Raw genomic sequence first — 12,042 nt, forward strand, 5'->3', positions numbered from 1 at the left:
TGGGTCATGTAGTCTCTAGTGAGGGAATTAAGGTTGATCCTAAGAAAATTTCAGCGGTGAAAAATTGGTCGAGGCCTACAACTCCAACAGAGATTCGCAGTTTCTTAGGCTTAGCTGGGTATTACAGAAAGTTTGTGGAGGGATTTTCTACTCTTGCCTCTCCATTGACTAAACTGACGCAGAAGGCAATTAAGTTCCAATGGTCAGATGCTTGTGAAAAGAGTTTCCAAAAATTAAAACTAAGATTGACTACGGCACCGGTGTTGACTCTACCAGAGGGTATAGATGGATTTGTGGTATATTGTGATGCTTCAAGAATCGGGCTTGGGTGTGTATTAATGCAACATGGAAAGATGATAGCTTATGCTTCTAGTCAATTAAAGAATCATGAAAAGAACTATCCAACACATGATTTAGAACTTGCGGCGGTGGTATTTGCATTGAAAATTTGGCGTCATTATTTATCTGGGGTCCATGTGGATATATTCACGGACCATAAGAGCCTTCAATATATTTTCAAACAGAAGGAATTGAATTTGAGGCAGAGAAGATGGCTTGAATTACTCAAGGATTATGACATTGATATTTTATACCATCCAGGGAAGGCTAACGTTGTGGCAGATGCTCTCAACCGAAAATCTATGGGTAGCTTAGCACACTTGGAGGCATATCAAAGGCCATTGTCCAAAGAAGTCCACCGATTGGCTAGTTTGGGTCTCCGTGAAAGAATTTTGACTGAAGCTCACAGAATAAGAGGTATTCTGTGCACCCAGGTTCTACAAAAATGTATCATGATATTAAGGAAGTCTATTGGTGGAATGATATGAAGAGAAATGTGGCGGACTTTGTGGCAAGATGTCCGAATTGTCAGCAAGTGAAGGCGGAACACCAACGGCCCGGCGGGTTGGCACAGAACATAGAAATTCCAATGTGGAAGTGGGAAATGATTAATATGGACTTTGTGGTAGGATTACCGCGCACTCCGCGCAAGTTTGACTCAATTTGGGTAATTGTGGATCGACTCACGAAATCAGCACACTTTTTGCCAGTTAAGTCTACCAACACAGCGGAGCAATATGCTCAGTTGTATATCAAAGAAATAGTCAGGTTGCATGGCACCCCAGTTTCCATCATTTCTGATCGGGGAGCACAATTCACTGCTAATTTTTGGAAGAAATTTCAGCAAGGTTTGGGTACTCAGGTAAATCTTAATACGGCCTTTCACCCGCAGACTGACGGACAGGCAGAGCGGACTATTCAAACGCTTGAGGATATGTTGCGTGCTTGTGTGCTGGACTTCAAAGGTAGTTAGGATGATTCTTTACCACTTATAGAATTTGCATACAACAATAGCTATCATGCTAGCATTCCGATGGCACCATTTGAGGCTTTATATGGTAGGAGATGTAGATCTCCCATTGGGTGGTTCGAAATTGGGGAAGCAGGTTTGATAGGGCCAGACCTTGTGCATCAGGCTATAGAAAAAGTTAAAATCATTAAGGAACGGTTGAAGACTGCTCAAAGTCGTCAGAAATCCTATTCAGATGTTCGTCGTAGGGATTTGGAGTTCAAAGAAGATGATTGGGTATTCTTGAAAGTTTCCCCCATGAAGGGTGTAATGCGATTTGGTAAGAAAGGAAAATTAAGTCCGAGGTATGTCGGACCGTACAAAATCATTCAGAGGATCGGTGAGGTAGCATACAAGCTTGAACTACCACCTGAGATGTCATTAGTACACCCGGTGTTTCATGTGTCTATGTTAAAGAAAGTAGTTGGAGATCCGACACTCATTGTTCCGGTTGAGACTATTGAGGTAAATGAGAAATTGACTTACGAAGAGATTCCGGTTTCTATTATTGATCGGCAAGTCCGAAAATTGAGGAATAAAGAAATTGCCTCAGTAAAAGTGTTGTGGCGAAACCAACAGGTTGGAGAGGCTACTTGGGAGGCCGAGGAAGAAATGAAGAAAAGTATCCTTATTTGTTTGAATGACCATGTATTTTAAGTCGTGATCTAGGAAAATTATAAAACTTACTTTTTATGAATTTTGTATCATGTGAACAATTGGCATTGAGGGTGTTCCTTTCTGGATATATATTGCTTATGAGACCACATTTGGTATTGTTTTGTATTATGTTACGTCGTTGGAATACGTATATGTTGTTAGGATGTGTTTCTGGGCTCTCTGACATGTGGATAGGCCTAATTACAAGGAAAATTCTGGCGAAATTTTTGGAAATTTTGGGAGTTAGTCAAATTGGGGCTGCTCGAATATGGTATGAAACAAACTAAGTAGCGTAAGATGCTAGTGACGGGTTTTTTTTTACCCTCATTCGAGGATGAATGATCCTAAGCGGGGGAGAATGTAAGGCCCCGGAAAATTTTTCTAACGATTTAATATTTTAAAGTACGCCAACGGTATTTGGGAATAACGTGTTAGAGTATTAAAGGAGACCCATGGGATAGAACCACATTATTTTGAAATGAAACGTATATGCTTAAGGTGTGTTGAAACATACTAAGGAGTTTTATGAATGGAAAGAATTCGTGTGGAACAAGTAGGATACATTAAGTGGAAAGGATGACTCAATTCGCATAAGATCCTACTTCAAATGTATGCTTTTACCAAAGTATAACGACTTATGAGGTGATCTACCTATAAAATTAAATCCCTTTGAGTCTAGTTTTTAACTGTTCAAACCGTTCGTCATTCGGACATTCCTACAAGAAGTTATGATCAGATTACCAAAGGCTGGCGGAGGAGCCTACGGATGCAAAGTATCCGAAGCCGCGTCCGAAAGAGAGGCTGGCAGTGAAGTACTGCCATAGCGTCCAGGTCCGCATCCGAGCTTCAAAGAGGAGTGAAGTGGGGATGCGAAGCATCCAGGGCCGCATCCGAAACCCAGAAATCTGGGCCTATAAATACAAGGTCAGGGAAGGGGGATATTTTGAGTATTTGGGGGTTAGGGTTCTTGAGGTGAAGGGACGATTTTGAGCTCAAATCAAGTCCAATCAACCGAGGTAAGCTGTTAATGATGTTTTTGGTTGATTATTACTCAATATACATGACTTCTAACATCATTCTTACATCCAAATGCAAGATTTCATCATCAAATCCTCAAGAACACAAAAATCACCAAAGTTGTGATTTTTTATGATTGATCTACTAGAGGTAATTCCAATGCTTCAAACTCGTTTTATATGAGTAGTTATAAGTATTTGAAGCATTTGTTGCAAGTTTTAAGGGTTGAAAGATTGTATTATAAAAATCTAGTTCATGGCATGAATAGTACTTTTGAGAAAATAAGGGAGAAGGTGAATGGTAATCTTGGCGATGAAATTTATTAATACATTGAACCTATAGGATTTGTTACTAATATTAGTCTAATTGGATGTTGTTATTGTAGATTGAAGTTGATTAGTGTAGTGCTTCGTTGTAGTATTATTAAGGGAACAATTTGAGGTATGTTGGCTAAACTCTTCTTTAAGATTTGGAATTTTCATTATCCTTGTGAGTTCCAAGATGTTGATTATAAATCGAGTATTCCGATAAGTTTTGTGATGAAGATATATGTCCAATTCGTATTTCAAATGCTCTTATCATATTGCATTATAAATTGATGATGTGTCTCAAACCATGGATTACGTATCCACATGTTATAATTTCTAGTCGTGATTTATGTGAAAGGTATTATGCCAAGTTGTGTACAGATTTTGATTGTGATACACCTCCACCCGCATACATTGGGGTGAGGCGGCATGACCGCTTTATGTGGGGATTATGGTATAGAGATTGTGACTGCGATACACCTCCACCCGCATATATATTGGGGTGAGGCGGCATGACCGCTTTGTGTATGGATTATGATATTGTGGGACTACACCTCCACCCGCTAACATTGGGGTGAGGCGGTACGACCGCTTTGTGTTGGTATTGGTATCGTTGATGCATTTTCACCCGTATACATTGGGGTAAGGCGGCATAGCCGCTTTGTGTAGGTTCTTGGTACTGTGGTTACACATCCACCTGTATACATTGGGGTGAAGCGGCAGGGCCGCTTGATTAGAGTTGTGGTATTGTATGTACACCTCCACTTGCATACATCGGGTGAGGCGGCGGAGCCGCTTTGTGTGAAGATGGTTACATAGGGTCTCATCTTAAAATCCTATAAATGTTGTTGATAGCTTTTAATAAGCTTGCTATGGTTGAGACAGTTATCTATATTTTTTTATTGCCGCACTGGTTCATCATAATTATCTTATATTTCTAAATACTTAAATTGGTGTTTAGTTTTCATACTAGTACTATTCGACGGTACTAACGTCCCTTTTTGTCAGGGGCGCTGCATTTTTCAATGGATGCAGGTGGTTCCACAGCAGGAGACATTGATCAATGATAGCAACACACCTTCTTTCCAACTGACTTGGTGAGCCCCACTTCATTTCGGGGTCATGAATCCTTTGTACTTTGTCTATTTTGTTTGGGGTATAGCCGGGTACTTATTGCCGGCATTATCATTGTACTCTTCTTTATCTATAGAGGCTTTGTAGACATAGTGTGGGTTGTGTATTGGTGCTGGGGAAGACAAAATATGTTATGTTGTGGTTGTATTACTTGTCCGTTGAGACTTTAAAAATGATGAAGCTATTGGAAATAAATTGGTATTGCAGACGTGATCACTTTATTGTTAACGAAGATATATATATATATATATATGTATATTCTCTTTATTCATGAATAAGTTTGGGTAGAAGAAAATCTAATAGGCTTGCTCGGCCGGGTTCACTCGGTTGAGCGCCGGTCGCGCTCCTCGGTTTTGGGGCGTGACAGAAAAACCCCTATCGAAAAAAATCCTAGTGAAGGAAAAAGAGTACACATATTTAGTAATACGCATTGCTAGCTGCCTCATTAAAAACCTTATAAGGAAAACCCTGTGAGAAAAACCTTAGTAAGGAAAAAAGAGTACATCACGTATTTTACTCCCCCTCATGAAAACCTTGTTTCAAATATTTTAGTCTCCGCATTCCAATCTTCTATACCATCTTCTCAAAAGTTGAAGTTGGTAAAGATTTAGTGAATAAATCTGTTGGATTGTCACTTGAACGGATTTGTTGCACATCAATGTCACCATTTTTCTGAAGATCGTGTGTGTAGAATAATTTTGGTGAAATGTGCTTCGTTCTATCTCCTTTTATAAATCCTCCCTTCAACTGGGCTATGCATGCAGCATTGTCTTCGTATAAAATTGTGGGTCTTTTCTCACATTCCAAACCACGTTTTTCTCGAATAAAATGAATTATTGATCTCAACGCATTCCCAACTTGCTTCATGAATAACTATTATTTCAGCATGATTTGAAGAAGTAGCAACAATAGATTGCTTTGTGGAGAGCCATGATATGATGGTACCTCCACATGTAAACACGTATCCGATTTGAGATCTAGCTTTATGGGGATCAGATAAATAACCTGCATCTGCATAACCAACAAGATCTGCACTACCTTTGTTAGAATAAAATAAGCCCATATCAAGAGTTCCCTTTAAATATCGCAATATATGTATAATCCCGTTCCAATGTCTCCATGTAGGAGAAGAACTATATCTTGCAAGTAAATTAACAGAAAATGTTATGTCATGCCTTGTAGCATTAGCAAGATACATTAGTGCACCAATTGCACTGAGATAGGGTACTTCGGGACCAAGGAATTCCTCATCCTCTTCTGGAGGTCGGAACAAATCTTTATTCACTTCAAGTGATCAAACAACCATTGGTATACTCAATGGGTGCACTTTGTCCATGTAAAAGCGTTTTAATACCCTTTCTGTATAGGCAGATTGATGGATAAAGATCTCGTTTGCTAAATATTCAATTTGCATACCAAGACAAAGTTTTGTCTTTCCAAGATCTTTCATCTCAAATTCTTTCTTAAGACATTCAATTGCCTTTTGGAGCTCTTCTGGAGTTCCAACAAGATTTATGTCATCAACATAAACAGCAAGTATAATAAATTCTGAAGCCATTTTCTTTATAAAAATACATGGACAAATAACATCATTTATGTAACGCTCTTTCAGCAAATATTCACTGAGGCGATTATACCACATGCGCCCAGATTGTTTTAAACCGTATAAAGATCTTTGTAATCTGATTGAGTACATTTCCCGAGATTTTGAATATGCTTCAGGCATTTTAAATCCTTCAAGGATTTTCATGTAAATTTCATTATCAAGTGACTCGTACAGATAAGCTATAACCACATCCATTAGATGTATTTCAAGCCTTTCACGTAAGGCTAAACTGATGAGATATCGAAATGTTATGGCATCCATAACGGGTGAATATGTTTCTTCATAATCGACTCCAGGTCGTTGTGAGAATTCTTGTGCAACAAGGCGAGCCTTGTATCTTTCAACTTCATTTTTATCATTCCTTTTTCGCACAAAAACCCATTTATGACCAACTGGTTTTATACCAGCAGGTGTTTGGACTACTGGTCCAAAGACCTCTCTTTTAGCAAGTGACTTCAATTCTGATTGAATTGACTCTTGCCATTTTGGCCAATCAGATCTTTGTCGACATTCTTCGACAGATCGGTGTTCAAGATTCTCACTATCTTGCATAATGTTAAGTGCAACATTATATGCAAAAATATTATCCACCACTATTTCAGATCGATTTAAATTAATCCCATCACCAGTAGAACTTATTAAAAGTTCCTCACTCACTTGAGTCTCGGATTCACTGATTTCTTCAGGAATCTCAGAACTAATCAGATCTTGGGTCTCTTCAGGAGATCCCTTCATAATATCATGTTGATCATTTGTCGATTTTGTTTTTCTAGGATTTCGATCCTTAGAACCCAAAGGCCTACCACGCTTCAGGCGTGCTTTAGGTTCACTAGCTCTTACGCTAGTAGATGGTCCTGCTGGGACATCAATTCGGATAGGAACATTCTCTGCAGGGATATGTGGCTTAGTTATCCTTTTAAAATCAGTAAGTACGTCTGGTATTTAATTTGTAATATTTTGTAAATGGATTATCTTCTGGACCTCCTAATTATATAGGGGTACGTGGATCAAAGTGAGATAATGATGAAACTTTCCACACAATTTCTCTTTTGATTTCCTTTTTCTCTCCCCCTAATTGTGGAAAATTTATTTCATCAAATCGACAATCTGCAAATCGAGCAGTAAATAATTCTCCCATCAATGGTTCAAGATAGAGAATAATAGAGGGTGATTCAAACCCAATATATATTCCTAACCTTCTTTGGGGGACCATCTTATTGCGCTGTGGTAGTGCTACTGGCACATATACGGTACATCCAAAAATTCATAGATGGGCAATATTTGATTCATGACCAAAAACTAATTATGACGGAGAATATTTATTATAATGTGTCGGTCTGAGGCAGATAAGTGATGCTTCGTGCAAGATAGCATGGCCCCAAACAGTAATGGGCAATTTTATTTTCATAAGTAGTGGTCTTGCTATCAATTGCAGTCGTTTAATAAATGACTCTGCAAGGCTATTTTGAGTATGAACATAAGCTACATGATGTTCAACTTTTATCCCAACTGATAGACAGTAATTATCAAAAGCTTGAGATGAGAATTCTCCAGCATTATCAAGGCGAATAACCTTTATATGATAATCTGAAAATTGTGCCCTTAATCGAATTATTTGGGCTAATAACTTTGCAAACGCCAGGTTGTGAGATGATAGTAGGCACACATGAGACCATCTTGAAGATGCATCTATTAGGACCATAAAATATCTAAACAGCCCACTTGGTGGGCGAATAGGTCCATATATATCCCCATGTATACGTTCTAAAAAGGCAGGGGATTCAATGCCAACCTTCATTGTTGATGGTCTAGTGATCATTTTACCTTGATAACAAGTATCACAAGAAAATTCATTATTTGTAAGAATCTTCAGGTTCTTTAATGAGTGCCCACTCGAATTTTCAGTAATTCATCTCATGATTATTGATCTAGGATGGCCCAAACGGCCATGCCAAAGCACAAAAGTATTTGAATCAGTAAACTTTCGGTTTACGATAGAGTGTGTTTCAACTGTACTAATCTTTGAATAGTATAAGCCAGAAGATAAAGTTGGTAAGTTTTCTACAATGCATTTCTGGCCAGAAATATTCTTTGTAATACAAAGATATTCCACGCTCATTTCATCTATTGTCTCAGCATGATATCCATTTCGGCGGATATCTATACAACTCAACAAGTTTCTTTGGGACTTGGAGGAGAACAATGCAATATCGATAATAAGTTTTGTTCCCTTAGGCAGAAATACAGTAGCTCTTCCGGAGCCTTCAATCAAATTTCTATTACCAAAAATTGTAAAAACATTTGCTTTTCCTTATGAAAATAAGAAAAGTATTTCTGATCTTTGAATATGGCATAAGTTGTTCCACTATCAATTATACAAATATATTCATGATTGGTCTTTGATCCAAACATAATTTCAGGATTATCCATATTCTTCAAAATGACATAAACAAAATAAATATGATAGTAAACATCATTTTCAAAGCATAACTTTTATTTGTGTACAATAATTACATAACCACAGTATCTACTACAAACAATAAAAATTAAAATATTTATATTTCTACAGATTCACTACCGATCACATGACTTGTTTCTCCTTCTGGGAGTGCAAAATAATCAGCTACATCCAAATGCATGAAGTCTAAATTATCTTCAGAAATAAAATTTGCTTCAGCATTTTTCTCTGTCTTCTTCAGGAAGGCTTGATACAGCTCTACCAGGTGCTTTGGCGTACGATATGTACATAACCAGTGCCCTTTTCCTCCACATCTATAGCATGCATTTTCTGGCTTTGCTGCTTACACCGCTTCATGCTTTTGTTCCTTCTTTTTCCACTGCTGGTGGTGAGGAGGGTTCTTTGGTGCATTGTTATTACCACGATTAGAGTTTCCTCCCCGACCATGACCATGACCACGACTGGGGCCACGTCCTCTTCCACGCTTTGCTTGGTGGAAGTTCGTCTCATTCACTTCAGGGAATGGACAAGAACCAGTAGGTCGTCTTTCATGGTTTTTCATTAATAGCCCATTATGTTGCTCGGCTACAAGAAGATGTGAGATCAGTTCAGAATACTTTTTGAATCCCATCTCTCGATATTGCTGCTGCAGGAGCATATTCGAGGCATGAAAAGTGGTGAAAGTTTTCTCCAACATATCATGATCAGTAATATTATCACCACATAGTTTTAATTGGGAAATAATTCTGAACATAGCAGAATTATACTCACTGATAGATTTAAAATCTTGTAGCCTTAGATGAGTCCAATCATAACGTGCCTGTGGAAGAACGACCATTTTCAGGTGGTCATATCTATCTTTCAAATTACTCCACAGTATGACTGAATCTTTAACAGTAAGATATTCCATTTTCAGGCCCTCATCAAGGTGATGGCGTAGGAATATCATTGCTTTGGCACGGTCTTGGTTTGATGCCTGATTTTTATCTTTGATGGTGTCTGCCAGACCCATCGCATCAAGATGAATTTCGGCATCAAGCACCCAAGACATGTAACTTTTGCCCGATATATCCAGGGCTACAAACTCAAGTTTAGAAAGATTTGACATTATTTAGAAAAAGAAAGTTCGTACCTCTGATACTTTCAAAGTATTTGCTCGAGATGGCAGAGTCTCGTGCTGATAACATGTTATAAAATAAAGACTGTAAAGTAAAGACAAGTATAGAGAGAAACTGATATATTATTCAAACTTCAAACTTATATACATAATGAACTGAATTCTCCTCTATTTATAGAAGAAAGGAAGCAGTTGTGAGGCTTTTCAGGAAGTAGCTGCAAGGCTTTTCTTTAGCTGTTTGTAAGCTGTCTGCATGAGCTGCTTGCAACCTGCCTGTTTAATAAGAAGCTGTTGCAAATCATTTCATTGAGCTGCTTGCAACCTGCCTGCATCAGCTGCTTGTAGATAAACTTCAACAGAGTACTAAATGGATAATCTTATTCAGGAAGATTATTTATAGCGGAGTAATAAATAGACATCCACAATATAATTATTTTCATAACAAGTTCATTTTTTTCATAGTACACAGTTCGTTTGATTTATTAGTGTTTTTCTCACTCTTCCAAAATAAGAAATTGGTGTATGCGAATATATTGGATCTCCTATGAAGGCACCATCTTTCTGTCCAGCGGTGAGCGAAAATTCAAGGATGGCACGATTTTTACTATAGGTGAAAGTAGAAATTTCTTTTTAAAAAAAAAAGAAAAAGAAATTCACACAATTAATTAATTAATTAATTAGAAGAGCGTAATATTAAAAAATGGCATACTAATCAATTTGTATTAATAAAAAATGGTTTAAAATAATTGTTATAAGGAAATTAAAATAAGGGACAAAAGTGATATTGCAAACCACAAGAGAAGTTAGTGTTACAAAATCAAAGCTGGAGGTAGATCTTCGAAATTATCCCATAATGTTTTTACTATTAGAAAATGGAGTTCTTATCGGCTATAGTTATATAACGGTAAAATATTTTAAACATGGGATGAGTTAATATTAAAAATTTAAATTAACAAAAACTAAAATTTACCCTTTAATGTTGAGAACAGATAATTAAGTTTTTGAATTAACCAATTGCAAAAGAATCTAATACAATTTTTGATTCAAATTCATTATATTACTAAAATTATTTGTAAGTTGACAAATCTCCAGGTACATAAATTTATTTTCGTAAGAAGATAAGTCATCATAAAAGAAATCAGTTAATGGATCAAATTGAATACAATATATTAAGAGTCAAATTGATAAAAATAATTTGAAACAATAAGGATAAAATAGTAAAGAAAAAATATATTATAAACCAGTTGTTATTTTTTTTTTTAATGTTCAATCCAACAATACCTCTTTTAGGAGGTATAGGGCCAAACTTTTCCGTCCCAAATCTCAAAAAGACAAAAGGTCTCACTTTTAATTATTAAACATCTCTGTAACAACATTATTATATAACAACACTTCACTATAAAACTCAAGCTTTTCCGAAACTAATTTTTATGTTATGCTATAACATATATTCTCTATAACAACACTTCGTTATAGCATCCAAATATATTCGGAACAAACGAGACTATTGTAGAGAGGTTTGACTGTATTTGAAGAATCGTGATAAAATTATTTTTATGTTTCATTTTCAACTATTAGGTCACAGATATAATAATAATTTTTATTAGATATTCCCACATAAGTTTTCATAAATCACAATAAAGCATCTGGAAACTTTTGTGAGACAAAATTTATTTGTTTAAGAGCTAGCTAATTGAAAACAATATTCACTATTTTTATTATCTAATAATATTTATGTATTTTTTAAAATTATATAGTTATTAATATGGATACACACGCAAAATGCGTACCCTAAGACTAATAATTTTAAATATATAGTTCATTATTAAAAACCTTAAAGATTGAACTTATACAATTTAAATTATTCTCTTCTGCTCTTATTTACGCCAATGGATTTGCCTTTTCTCTCAGAGATGTAAGGTTGAGTTGGAGAAAAATATAGTACATTACACTTTGAAACTGTAGCACACAACATATGCCATTTCTTTTTTTGTTATCATTGTAAGAATACTATATAATTTTACAAAATAATAGGAATGACATCTATTATATTAATACATAGTAAAAGTGAGAACATCAATGTATAAATTAGACACCTCGGATTCAAACAGAAAATTTCCGTTGTCCACTTTTATATAATGGTGGTGTCTGACCAATTTGCTGAGACCATTAATTGCTAACCCCATTAGCACAGGTAAATTACTTATGTGATTAACTTTGTCCATCACAAAAAGAAATAACTTGTGTTTTTTTGCCTTTACTGAGATTTGTTCCCTCCTTTTCTTATTCGTGTTTTTGGTGTGTATAAGAACAGATGGCACAGAAAACAAAAATGCAGGAGTCACAGCTTACTCGTAGAGGCTGATGTTAGTTTCTCATGGCATTGCATAATAGAGA

This window comes from Nicotiana tomentosiformis, chromosome 2 (assembly GCF_000390325.3).
Source record: "Nicotiana tomentosiformis chromosome 2, ASM39032v3, whole genome shotgun sequence".
NCBI classification, from domain to species: Eukaryota; Viridiplantae; Streptophyta; class Magnoliopsida; order Solanales; family Solanaceae; genus Nicotiana; species Nicotiana tomentosiformis.